Source organism: Elaeis guineensis, chromosome 4 (assembly GCF_000442705.2).
Source record: "Elaeis guineensis isolate ETL-2024a chromosome 4, EG11, whole genome shotgun sequence".
NCBI lineage: Eukaryota > Viridiplantae > Streptophyta > Magnoliopsida > Arecales > Arecaceae > Elaeis > Elaeis guineensis.
The window spans coordinates 29,024,477-29,039,636 of NC_025996.2; positions in this window are offsets into that span (position 1 = coordinate 29,024,477).

The following is a 15,160-nucleotide window of genomic DNA, read 5'->3' on the forward strand; positions in this document are numbered from 1 at the left end:
TTCCTGAATGGAGAGCTGACCGAAGAGATGTATATGATACAACCTGAGGGGTTTACATCCACAGATGAGTCCAAGGTGTGCAAGCTTCAGAGATCCATTTATGGATTGAAGCAAGCTTCTCGGAGTTGGAACATACGTTTTGATAAGGTGATCGAAACGTATGACTTCATTAAAAATGGAGAAGAACCCTGCATCTATAAATGGGCAAATGGTCTAATTATGATATTTCTTGTCTTGTACGTAGATGACATTCTCTTAATCGAAAATGACATCCCCACACTACAGGAAATAAAAGTTTAGTTGTCATCGTAGTTCTCCATGAAGGACTTGGGTGAAGCATCCTACATCCTAGGGATGAAGATCTATAGGGATAGATCTAAAAGAATGCTTGGGTTATCCCAGTCTACGTACATAGATATTGTGCTGAAGAAGTTCAGTATGGAGAATTCTAAGAAGGGCTATCTATCGATAGGTCATGAAATTTCTCTCTCTAAGAAGGATTGTCCGACAACTCCTGAAGAGAAAGAGCATATAAGTAGAGTCTCATATGCTTCGGTCATGGGATCTATCATATACGCCATGACATGTACAAGATCAGATGTGACATACTCACTAGGAGTAGTGAATAGATACCAATCTGATTCTGAAAAAAACCACTGGAAAGTGGTTAAAGTCATCCTTAAGTATTTAAGAAATACTAAGGACCAATGGTTGGTTTATGGCGAGTCAGATCTGAAACTTATGGAGTTCACAGACTCCAGCTTTCAATCTGATCATGATGACAGTAGAAGCGTGTCGGGTTATATCTTTACTCTGAATGGTAGAGCCATCTGCTGGAAGAGTTCCAAGCAGCATACTGTGACAGACTCCCTGTTTGTGAGGTGGAGTACATTGCAGCATCGGATGCCGCGAAGGAAGCTATGTGGCTGAGAAAATTTATCACCGAGCTCGGAGTAGCACCCTTCCTCGATGGTCCAGTCCTGCTCTACTGCGACAACACTGGTGCCATAGCTCAGGCGAAGGAACCCAAAGCACACCAACGGATGAAGCATATTTTGTGTCGCTTTCATCTGGTCCAGGAGATCGTGGATCGAGGTGACGTCGACCTTCAGAAGATCGACAGAAAGGAGAATCTGACCGGCCCCTTCACTAAAGCCCTGGCGATAAAGGAGTTCGACAACCACAAGTCGAAGATGGGTATTAGATACTGTGCCGAGTGGCTTTAGGACAAGTAGGAGTTGTTAAGAAATATATCCCAAAAGTCAATCATCAACCTGTTAACGATTGAACAACCTTGTATTGTAATTGATTTGTTAATAAATAAAATATATTTTTGGTATTTTCATCACAAGTTTTCATCTTCTAATGAACTCCATTATTGTGATGAAGTCCTTAGGACTATTTAGGTTCGATAAAGAGAGGATTTATCGATTAGTCCTTAAAACTGTTCACGATCAAATGATAGACAGTTAATAAGGACAACAGCTTCTATCGAGCATAGGTCACTGTAGGCCATATGGGTTGGTTGTCCTCTTAATCAAGGAGTGTGGAGATACTGGTATGGCATACAGGTGAGATATAAGGGTACATCATCATTGAACGTGACCAACTTCAGAGCATTCTACTGTCGAGAATGTCCCTGATGGGATATAGGTATAAGTGTCCCTTAGACCTGAGATCGTCTCAGTGACTTGCAAGCAACTCACTGTGCTTTGGTACTGGACTAACTAAATTTTTAATTCAGTGACGGAAGGCTTCTGAGCACAGTCAAGTACTTACAAAGTTGGAGTGTGATCAAGATGGGATTGACCACTCCAAGAGTTGGAGAAGAATGGGTCGCTGTATTTCAATTTAGCAAAACCTTGACCAGGATAATCCATCAGATGGATTTGATATTTTGAAATACAATATGGACAACCTTATCAGAGTTGACAGTTGAGCTCTGAGGTATCCTATGAGCATTTTGGTCAAGGGGATAAATTATATGGAAACTATATCCGCATGGGTTCTAAGGATGTTGTTCTACACATTCGACCTATCCGACCGTTGGGTACCATTGCTAGATGGTCACTTCGATTGGTACAAAAATTTATTTCTGTGCTACCGATTTAGTTTCGGACCTATGAAGTCACACACATTAGAGTTCACGATTCGATCGGATAGTTGATCAACAATTAAGAATCGTTCTAGGGTTAAACGATCAATATGATTGATATTTAACCAAGTACAAGTGTTGCAGGAGGATCGATTAGTAATTCGATTGCTAATTGGCTTAATTTGATTAAGCCAATGGGCTAAGATTAAGTTTAATTGAATATGATTTAATTAGATTTAGTTTGTACTTAATTGGATCAAGTCTAATTGGTTTATTGGATAAGCCAAGTGCAAGAAAAAACTAGTCCTAATCCAATTAGGACTTGGGTCAACCTAATTTCTAATTTGATTAAAAAATTAAATCAGATTTAAATCTATTTAATCTAATTAAATTAGGTTCTTAATTGGGTTAAGACCTATTTTAATTGGATTGATTTGGTTTTGATTTGATTTGGTTTGAGAAACCAAATTTGAACAAGTCATAGATTGAATCCTAGTAAAACTAGGATTCCATCTTGCGCCACCTTAGCCCCCCATGCCCACTCTCTCTTATTTTGTACGATAAAACCTTCTCTCTCAGGCCTTCACGTATGCCCAAAGCTTTCCACTTTTTCTCTCTTATATGGAATGTGGTTGTGGACCAAGTCAAAGTAGAAATTAGTTTGGATTTCAAATTCTATGAGATAGAATTTTAGGAAACCAAAACTCTTTCTTTATAGCACTGATTTTATCCAAAAATTTTTTAAGATTTCTATAGCTTTTATGGCACATATTGTGTGCTCTTTGCTGGTGGTCCATGACAGAAAAAGAAGGAGGGGGCGCCCATGAGTTGGGCACCACTTGTCTTGCCCTGTTTGGATTTTTCTTGACTAGGTATTTGACCTAGAAAAGGATTCTTCATATCTCATTATTTAAGATAAATTTTTTCTTGAAATTTTTGTGGATTATAGAGCATTAAGAGACCTTTGGGACATGTAAAAATCAGAGAGAAAGAGTATTGGAGCGTGGAGATATAATAGACACAAAATTAAGTATCTGGGTTAGAGCAAAAAGAAGAAGAAGAGGGTCTTCTTCTAGGGTTGCTGTGTTTACCTCTTTCCTTCCTCCATCTGTGAGTTTTCTGAGAGTGTCTCACATCTAAAACTCCTTCTCCTATTTCTCATCTTTGGAGGAGTCCAAATCAAGAAGGAGGTATCTGATCGACCATCGAAGAAGGATCAACACAGTACTAGCATACTATATTGATTTTCTGGACCAGGACTTCTGATCGTGATTCATGAGCTCGTGTGGATAACTTCATATAATAATCATGTAATAGAATCTTAGATCTAGAGATTTTCTGATTTTATAAGATAAATTTTGATTTATTTTAGTCTTCCGCTGTCTGATCTTGAAAAAGTTTCAAGATCTGACTTTGAAACCCTAGATCTGGTTCCTTCAATAAGAACTCTATCGATTAAAAAATATGATCCTATCACAGGTATGATAGTGACTTTAGTACGAATATCTATGAGCAATATTTTAAAACATGACACGAATACATAACAAGAATGATTTATGATTCATGTTTATGAAACGTTCATGATTTATGCATGCATGATTGATTTATGATTTATTTTATTATATATTCTATGAAATACTTTATTTTATATTATCTATTATTTTTTAAATATTATATTATCATAAAAAAATTTATGCTTGATCTGATAAGGAAGCGCCAGTTCTACTTACTGGACTAATGTGACTCATATTCTTTTTATTTTTTTTATAGAGAAAAAAAGTTAGGATCGATGAAGAATTTAAACTTGAGGATCTGCGTAGCAAGCTTGAAAATTTGATAGTAGAAATTTAGTTTATTTTATGATTATAAATTTATAGTTATTTATTTATAAATATTGAGATTTAGGGTTGGTATTTGCACTTAGATTGAGATGCTCTGATACAATATTGGTTTAATTATTTGATGAATAATAGAATTAAATATTTTATTTGATAAATTTTAATTGATTATAATTGATTGACTTCGTGTTATCGTAGGTACCATCCCTCGGTAACATGACCATGTTATGTCTCGGATTTGAGGTATAACAAGATTAGTAATTTAAATTTTTCATAACGTTTATAAAATCTCACATTGATTTGTAGCAGAAAATAATCAAGGTTGAAGAAGCTCCTTGATCGATTTGCTTCACGAAATCTAGATGCACGGATCCTTTACATCGCGTGCACGCCAAACTCTATAGAAGAGAGGGATGATCGCCTTCTTTAGAGAGGAAGGAGATGAAACCTTGAGATCTAATTTCAAGACCTTGGAACAGCCCACATGCTACCACATCAAGATGAGGGAGGATGCCCAAGAGGAGAGAGAAGCCCAGGGAGAGGTGATGCCCAAGAGAGAGGGGATGCCCACACTAAAAGAGATCTCCACGCCTAGGCCAAGGATTTATTGATTTTTCTCTTCTCCGCATCTCTCTTTAAATAAACCAGAGGTCCTAAATCAAATCAAACTCCTTTAGGTGTTAGAAATAGGACTCTCCATGTTTGAATTAAATCAACTCCCTAAAATATAAGGATTCCTAAGTCAAGTAGGAGAAACACCAACTTGCACCTCTTTCTTTATGCCGCATGCCCCAAGAGGACTTTTCACCACCTTGGTCAGCCCACATGATGAGGAAATAGCTGAAAAATATGGCTAAGTTGACCAAATCAGATTTGGTATAGATTTAGATTCAATTCGAGTCCGATTCGAACCAATTTCAAAAATGCTGCTAATCCTAATCCAATTAGAATTCTTGTCCAAGTCGAACTTGATAAATTAACCCAATCATGCTTTAATAAAATTAAGTCTAATTAAATTAGATCTGATCTAAAATAATTAAGACTCAAATCGAATCTCTCATAATTACTTAAATTATTGACTTGATTAATTCATCCCCAAAATCAAACCTGCACATCATGTACAGTACTAGCTGAATATAGTCAGTATTTAATTTCATATAACCTATAATTTAATTCTCAATTAAGTTAATCTATATATTCAATCAAGTCTTATACTTTTAAATTGAATAAGTAATATTTGGTCAATTCTTTTCTATATTATTTGACTTTTGTGTGCGACTCCATAGGTTCGAACACTAAGTCGGTAGTATAAGAACTCTTTATACTAATCGAAGTGACCATCTAGCAATGATATCCGATGTCTAGATAGATCGAATATTTATAAAATAATATTTAAGAATCTTGACATATAGTTACCGCATAATTCATCCCTTTGATCCTAATGCTCAAGGGACCTAGGATTTAACTGTCAACCCAAAAATAGTTGTCCACATTATATTTCAACCTTTCAAATCCATCATATAGATTATCCTGACTAAGATTTTACTAAATTAAAATACAGTGATGCATTAACTCCTACAATTTAAAGGGGTCAATCCCATCTTGCAGACTTCGCTAGCACTTGACCATATCCAGTAGCTTTCCATCACTATATTAGAAATGCAGGTAGTTCGACACTAAAGCACAGTAAGTTGTCTGCAAGTCACTGTGATGATCTCAGGTCTTAGGGATACTTATGCCCATGCACTTTACGAGTTGCTCTTGACAGCAAAGCGCTTAGCAGGTGAATTATTTGTTTAGTAACGATGTACTCCTACATCTCACCTATATACCATACCAGTGTCTCCACACTCAATTATGAAGATAACAAACCTATATGGCATATAACGATTTACACTCGATAAACGTCATCATTCTTTTAATGACGTATCATTTGGTCACGAGCATATTTAAAAATTATTCAATAAATCCTCCTTTATCGATCATAATATAGTTTTAAGGACTTCATCACAACATAAGAGTTCTAATAAGAAAAATATATACCTTGTGATGAAAATATTAAAATAATTTTTATTCATTGATCAATAATTTACATACAAAATTCAATTATTTACAATAAGCCAATTGATTTTAGAACATAATTCCTAACAACTCTCACTTGGACTAAAATCAATCGGGATAATATCTTATACCCATCTTCTACTTATAATTATCGAACTCTTTAATCCCAAGAGCTTTAGTGAAGGGGTCGGCGAGGTTCTCTTTTTCGTCAATCTTTTGCAAGTCGACATTACCTCAATCCATAATTTTACGAACAAGATGATAGCATCACAAAATATGTTTGATTCTGTGATGGGACTTAGGATCCTTTGCCTGTGTTATGGCTCCAGTACTATCACAATATAGTAAAATTGGACCATCAATAGAGAAAACCACTTCAAGTTCAATAATGAACTTCTTAAACCAAACAGCCTCTTTTGCAGCATCAAATACTACAACATATTTTGCTTCACATACTGAGTCAGCCATCGTAGATTGCTTGAAACTCTTTCAATAAATCACTTCTTCATTCATGATGAACACGTAGTCCGGCACACTTTTGCTGTTATTATGATCTGATTGAAAATTAGAATCAGTGTATCCCACAACTTTCAAGTCAGTGTCTTCATAGATAAGCCATTGGTCCTAAGTATTTCTCAAATACTTAAGGATTATCTTCACAACCTTTCAATGGTTCTCTTTCGGATCAGATTGGGATCTACTCACTACTCTTATTCAATAGGCCACATCCAGTCTCATATACATCATGACATACATGATAGATTTCACCGTCGAAGCATATGAAATTCTATTCATATGCTCTCTCTCCTAAGGGATTGTCGGACAATCCTTCTTGGAGAGAAAATTTTTTGATCTATCAATAGATAGTCCTTTTTAAAATTCTCCTTACTAAACCATTTCAGCATGGTATCGATGTACATGGATTGGGATAATCCAAGCAACCTTCTAGACTATCTCTATAGATCTTCATCTCTAGAATATAGGATGCTTCTCCCAAATTTTTTATGAAGAATTGCGATGAGAGCCACAGCTTTACACTTTACAAAGCTGGGATGTCATTTTCTATTAACAATATATCATCTATATATAGTACAAGAAAGATGACTACAGAATTGTTAGCCCATTTTTAGATAAAATGCTCTTTCCCATTCCTAACGAAGCCATACATTTTGATCGTCTTATCAAAATACATATTCCAACTCTTAGATGTTTACTTTAATCCATAGATGAATCATTTAGCTTGCATACTTTAGATTCATCTAAGGATGTAAATCCTTCAGATTGTATCATATACATCTTTTTTTCTAACTCTCCTTTAAGAAAGACAGTTTTGATATTCATTTGTCAGATCTCAAAATTTAAGTATGTCTACTTGATCCTGATGGACTTGAGTATTACCATAGGAGAGAACGTCTCATCATAATCAATATCATAACACTGATGGTATCCCTTGGCAACTAGACGGACTTTATAGTCTCCACCTTCCAATCGACTCCTCTTTTCTTCTTAAAAATTCATTTACATCCTATGAGTTTAATTCCTTTAGATGAATCAATCAGTATCCATACATCATTAATTTCTATAGATTTCATCTTGAATTTCATAGCATTAAGCCATTTCTAGAAGTTGACCCTTTACATAGCACCCATGTAGGTGATCGGATCCTCATCGTTCTCATCTAGTTCAATAAGATCACCATCTTGGATCAAAAAATCATAGTATCTGTCTGGTTGATGTGATACTCCATCGGATCTCCTTGATTACGCCTCTACAGGCTCTAGATTTAATTCTCCAATCAAATCTGATTCTGTATGTGCCAATATTTCTACCTCACATACGAACTTTATCAAGTTTGATTTTAATGGCATTAGTTCCTTCACTTAAGAACTTTTTCAAAAAAAACTATCATGTTGCTGACGAACACATTTTATTCTTCAACGAGATAGAAGTAGTACCCCTTTAATTTTTTTTGAGTACTTTACGAACAAGTATTTATCTGATCCAGATTTAAACTTGTCTGTCTTTAAACACTTGACACAAGCTGGACACCCCTAAATCCTAAAGTATGCGAGCACCAACTTACGCCCTGTCCATATCTTATATGGAGTTTTATTGACAGATTTGCTTGAGACCTTGTTAAATATATAGTAGGCAGTATCAAGAGCGTATCCCCAAAAGAAAATTAGTAAAATAGTAAAGCTCATCATGCATCGAGCCATGTCTAACAAGGTTCGATTTCTCCTTTTAGACACCTCATTATGTTGTGATGTTTCAGGAGGGATCTATTATGAGAGAATCCTATTCTCTTCTAAATATATCAGAAAATCACTTATGAGGTATTTACCTCTTCGATCTAATCGAAGAGTTTTAATACTCTTTCTAGTCTATTTTTCTACTTCACTATGGAATCGTTTGAATATTTCAAATGATTTAGATTTGTGCTTCATAAAGTAGACATACCCATACCTCGATAGATCATCAGTAAATATAATGAAGTAATTATATCCTCCTCTGATGCCTATGTTCATAGATCCACATACATCACTATGTACTAGACCTAGAATATCACTGGCTTGCTCACCTTCTCCCTTAAAAGGTGACTTGGTCATCTTACTAAGACGGAATTCACAGATCGGTAATGATTCACAGTCATTAATTTCAAAGACATCCTCCTTGATTAACTTATCTATTCTGTTCTTGTTCACATGACTCAGTCTATAATGTCAAAGATAGAAATTGCTGACATTATCTATCCTAGGATGTTTGTTTGACGTATACATTACACCAACAGACTGTAATAGTAAGCATATACCATATTTCAATTATTCTCGTATGATTTTAGTATCATTCATAATGATATCACAAAAATTATTTTTTATTAAAAATTTAAAACTGAATTTGGCCAAAAGACCTATAGAGATGATATTCATCATAAAAGAAGGACAATAATGACACTCATCTAATATGATACTACTAGACTCAAAAATAAGCTGTATAGTTCCTAAAGCTAGAACAAAAACAAGACTTTCATCTCCAACATTCAAAAACCACTCGCTTTCTCTAAACTTTTTACCGATCTATAGTCCATGCAACGAATTGCAAATATTAATTAGACTTTTGATATCTAATATCCAAGTAGTAGTATCACAGACAGAGAAATTAAAAAAATTATCATATAAGTACCTTGTGAAATAATAGATTGCTTGCTTCTCTTATTCTTTGACCTGTTTTGGATCAAGAAAAGCTATATATGCAGGACAGTTTCTCTTTCAATAATCCAGATTCTTGCAAAAGAAATATTCTGTCTAACTTTTGTCGATCTTGAACTTTTTGCTCTGCTTCGACTTTGGATCAGCAGTATGACTTTTCAGCACCCTCTTCTTCTTTTCCCTCTTTGAAGAACGACGACCTACAAATGATCCTCCCACGATATACACTGACTCTTTCTGGAGCTGATGGTCCTTCTCGAATGTCTGCAGCAATCCTAACAAACCATAGTAGTTCACTGCAGGCTTAGTCATTCTATAATGACTCAAGAAGGGTAGGTAGAACTTCAGTAGTGAGTTAAGGATAACATCCTTATCTAACTATTCATGTAACGAAAAGTCAAATTTGCTTAAACACTCAAGCTAATCAATCATGTACAATATATAATCGGTGACCGACGTCCCTTCTCGCATATGGGCATTGAACAAAGCACAGGAGGTTTTATGTCTCTCGGCATCCTCAGGGGTATCGAAGGACTCATTCAACATTTGAATCATCTTCTCGAATTATGCATCCTCAAACTTATGACTAAGTTTGTCGTTCATAACTGCCCACATGATGCAACACACTATCGTGCAGTCATTGAGACACTTCAAATAAGTATCTCTCATTGCATGAGATGCATCCGCAACAGGTTCTTTGGGTGCGGGATCCTTAAGCACGTATAGGATCCTTTCGTACTCTGAGATGATCTTTAACTTTTGATACCAGCTATCAAAATTTGATCTGATAAGCTTATCACTGTCCACCAGTGATCGGAGCGATAATGTGTTGGTCATTGCTGAAAAAGAAAAGCAAAAGCCTATTAGTATATGAATCATTTTAATCCTAAAGACATAAACTTTAGTCTAAAGGCCCTCCCACTATTTTATACGAACCGGTGGCCTTTACCTCTAAATCAAAAAATTACATTAATCTCTTAGCAGGTACTAAAATCTACACAGACTGCATTCAAATCTGAGTGTGGCTCGACCAATCCTAGTGCATCCATGGGTAGTTCTTAACCAATTATTTTATCAAATAATTTCTAACAATTAGGTTTTGCACTAGATATCTCTTCAGCAGGCGTGTGGCACCTTCACTAAAAATTCTGATTAGATCCAATCATTAATATGACTACACCAAGTGCATCCAACAAACGAATATTCAGGTCCGAGTATGGCTCGATCAATCTGACCATTGATCTAAAGGGCACAACAAGGTGATCATATGATGAATGATAATTTCAATATCCAATAGACATCAGGTGTGTGGCACCTTCAATGTCTATTTAGAATATTGGACGTATTATCATATACCTTAATAGGAGGCTATGAACTAGTTGTCCCCATAACTGTATCATTTTAAGGACCTAATAATTTAGAAGATTTGATTTAATAATTTAAAAATAAGAGAAGAGATTAACCTACGAGTCATAAGTCCTCCCACTGACTTCACCAAGTCATGAAGAAGACCTGATACAAGCTGGTCTAGAGACACCTAAATCAGTCACACTGATTTACCTTAATGGCATGGGTCAGCTCAAATCAATCAATGATATAATCAAAACATAATCTACCGAATTGGCCAGATAAGTGAGATTGATGGGAGGATCTGCCTCGGTTTGCCTTAGATACCATTGAAATGGTCAGGTAAGTGGACTGTCAATTAAAAATCACTGATCAAATTGGCATGCAATATTGTCAAACTTACTTTAGACACCAATTGATCGATTAGCTTTAATTCAGTCAGTTAAAAGACTCAGACTAAACCACTTGAGTCATGATCATGGTCTATTTAGTATGGTCAAAAATATGAACTTGATCAACCTACAACTATTGAGGTTGATCCAGAGAAATTCTGACCTAATCTAATTCAATATTTGATTAGAATTAATTAATTTTTTTAATTGATCCATATTAGTTTCAACCCTTGATCCAATCCAATTATATGATCCGATTCGTGCTAACGCATTGTCCATCGATTTATAAGGTATCTTAAGAGCTTTAATTTTTAAATCTAGATCTTTTTAAAAATTTAATTTCAAATTAAATATGTGAAACGTGTATTATAGTTTGTATAACTATTCTACTAAGATTTCAAGCGAAGCATACTATATGTTTTAAATCAAAATCTAATTTTCAGATCTATGTTTAATAATTAAACATATATCAATTTTATCTAGATTTCATGTATACATCATATGTATCATAGAAAATTCAGATTTTTACATCATATGCAATATATAATTTAGATCATAAAATTTAATTTTTATATCTGAATTTATTTTGTTAAAATTATAATTAATCATAAATCAATTTAGATCTGATCTAAATATATTCATGATTAAAATAATTTTAATTTTTTTTTACTATTTTTCATCATGAGACTTGATCATAATGATACTCCTACATATCATAAGAGCTCTCCATCGAGTAGGAAGAGATGATCTTTAAATTCTACTTGCTCTTATGATCGGATGGCTTAGCGATCTTCTCAATTCGAGTACTGAGCTACTAAAATCTAAAATCTAATTTTAAAAACTAATTATATAAACATAAAAATTATCATATAATCCATGCGTGCACATAATCATACAAATATGATATGCATCTAATCTCATGAGATCAATACATCAAATTTATTTTAGATCTTAACCTACTTTTTATAGCATATAAAATAATTAATTTAGATCTGAAATAACATAAAAATCTATTCAAAATATATGTATAATTATATAGAAAAATTTTTATTTGATATATGATCAAAAATATGCTGATATGTTGCGAAAATCATATCTGAAACTCCATCAAACAGATTCAGATCCGAGCCTAATTCAAACATCAATTCTTTAATTAAATTACATCATAAAAAATTTATTAAAAATAGATTCAAATCCATGCATAATAAGGTCTTAAATCAATGCAAAAATCTGCATAGAAAATTTTTGCTAAAATAGATTTTCAGCAGACCGAATTCAGAGGCTGATTTGATCCGATACTCTGATCAAAATTAGATCAAAAATATACAAAAAATATTAGATAAAATCAAGGTTTAATCACATTAAAAATTTTGATTCAAAATTAAATAAAAAATTAAAAAAAATTAAAATTAGCCTATGTGATCATGACATACAGGCCTGGCTCTGATATCAATTGAAGAAAAGATTCGTTCGATCACATCGGATGCCAGGAGGAAAGAATAGATTAGTAATTAAAGTTTTTGATAGCATTTATGAAATCTCACCTTAATTTATAGCAAAAAATAATTAAGATTGAAGCTCCTTGATCGATTTGCTTCGCGAGATCCGGATGCGCGGATCCTCTACTTTGTGTACACGCCAAACTCTGTAAAAAAAAAGATGAACATCTTCTTCGGAGAGGAAGGAGATGAAGTCTTAAGATCTGATTTCAAGGCCTTGGAACAGCCCACATGCCACCACGCCAAGAGGAGGGAGGACACCCAAGAGGAGAGAGAAGCCTAGGGAGAGGTGATGCCCAAGAGAGAGGGGACGTCCACACCAAAAGAGATCTCCATGCCTAGGCTAAGGATTTATTGATTTTTCTCTTCTCCACATCCCTCCTTAAATAGACAAGAGGTCTTAGATCAAATCAAACTCCTTTAGTTGATACGAATAAGACTCTCCATATTTGAATCAAATCCAAACTCCCTAAAATACAAGGATTCCTAAGCTAAGTAGGAGAGGCACCAACTTGCACCTCTCTCTTCATGCCGCACACCCCAAGGAGACTTTCCACCATCTTGGTTGGCCCACATGGTGAGAGAATAGCTGAGAAATGTGGCTAAGTACAAATTAGATTTGGATTCAATTCGAATCTAATTCGAATTTGATTCGAATCTTTTTTGAAAAGACTACTGATCCTAATCCAATTAGGATTCTTGTCCAAGTCTAACTTGATAAATTAATCCAATTAGGATTCATCCTCAAAATTAGGATTCGTCCTCAAAATTAATATAATAAAAAATCAAAATTTTAAGGGTACAAATTCTAATCTTATCATCAAGTTTCATGGTCACTTTTCTCGCTTGAAAAGAAACTCCAATCTTCTATCATAATGTCCTCCGAATTAGAGCTAATCTTTTCAATTAGATTTAAGTGACTTAAACCATCACGTTTTCATTACACATTCTGATTTAAATCCACCAAATTTCTCAAGTTTGCTAAATATTTTATTTTTGAACAAATAAATCATAAATTATCAATTCTTCAAATTATAATCCAAGATACAAATTATCCATCCAAATCTTATTTACTGAAATTCAAGATATAACTCATTAGTTTGATTATACACATCATTTGCCACTTATGCAAAAGATCTAAAATTCAAACTTTGAATTCTTTCTGCTACTTCTATTATGTCCCTAGTGATTACAACTCAAACACTAACACTATTCTGTCATCTTTATTGATCATAACCCAAAATTTTGATATCGCTTGTATCATAGTCCCTAGTGACCTTAAAAGTTATACTCAAATACCATTTAGGTCACAACCCCATATGATTATAATCTAAGCTCTGATATTATTCTGTCATATCCTTAGTAATTATAACTTTATATTCAATACCTCTTGAATCATAATCTCTAGAGATCATAATCTTATACTCAAATACCACTTAAGTCATAGTTTTGGACAATCATAACCAAAGCTCAGATATTATTCCATTATATCTTTAGTGATCATAATTTTATGCTCAAATACCCCTTAACGCAAGATATGCCGCCTTGCTTCCGTCTTAATAGTCGCGCACATCCTATCAGTCGCAGGGCCTTATCATGTTATCGACCCAAGAGTGACAAGTGTACTCCCTTCATTCGACTGAAGTCAGACTCGAGATTAGGGTGGCATATGTTGGAATTTATGAAAAGATCCAGAGCCCAAGATGATCGAATGTTGCTGGCCCATCAGTAGAAGCTCTTGCCGATTCGAGGTTGGGCATTACCTTCTCCATCGACTCCAAGTCGACCACTGCCTTCTCAACTAGAGACAAGATCGACCATCACCTTCACCGACTCCAAGACGATTACCAACTACATTGATTCAAGGTCGGCCACTACCTTCATCAATTAGTCCTCCATGACCATCCGGCTAAAATCCTGCTCGTCGACAACTACTCGACGACCCTTGCCCATCGTCACCAATGACTCTTCATTGGCCGACCATCAAAGCATCATGGAGCAAACTCCAAACGACAGCACAAGGTGGCTGACCCTTAGTCATCATCGATCAATCCTCGTCTGCATAGTCCTAAGTTGGCAGTTCCATTCAAATGCGGCACTCGCTAAGCAACAACTGTCACTAGATCGATAAGGTAACTGCAAGTGCCACATCTCAAAAATCTCAAGCGACAATCTCCTGCCCCATGAAGCGCATCCTGATCAAGCGAGATTGTACCAACCAACTTATCAACTGAAGCTCCAACTCTTTATTATAAAGGAGATCAAAAGAGAACCCCCCCCAAAAAAAAAGTACATCATTATTCTGCCTCTCATGCTCCTCCATCTATTGTACGAGTTTGTGACTTGAGCATTAAAGGGTCCTCACCGAAGCCACCTCCGGTTAGGACTTTTTACAGATCGCACGTCTGGAAGGCCCACCTCATCGTCTACTCTACTATTCCAGCCTGGCATAGTTTCTCACATCAACAACTGGCAATGGCATTATGATTCCCCCAACTCTAGAAATCCAACTTTTATCCAAATTCTTAGTCAATGATTTACTATAGATTCATAGATCATAATCACATTCAATGATCAAAAGAGAAAAGAAATGGCAAGGGTTTGGTCTCCTACTTCAGCAAGGACAGGAAATGAGACTCCAAAGCCTATTGCTAGGAAAAGGCAGCACCCCATTGATGGTGCAGCCTCTTAATGGGGCAGTGGTGGTCCTCCCCCAATC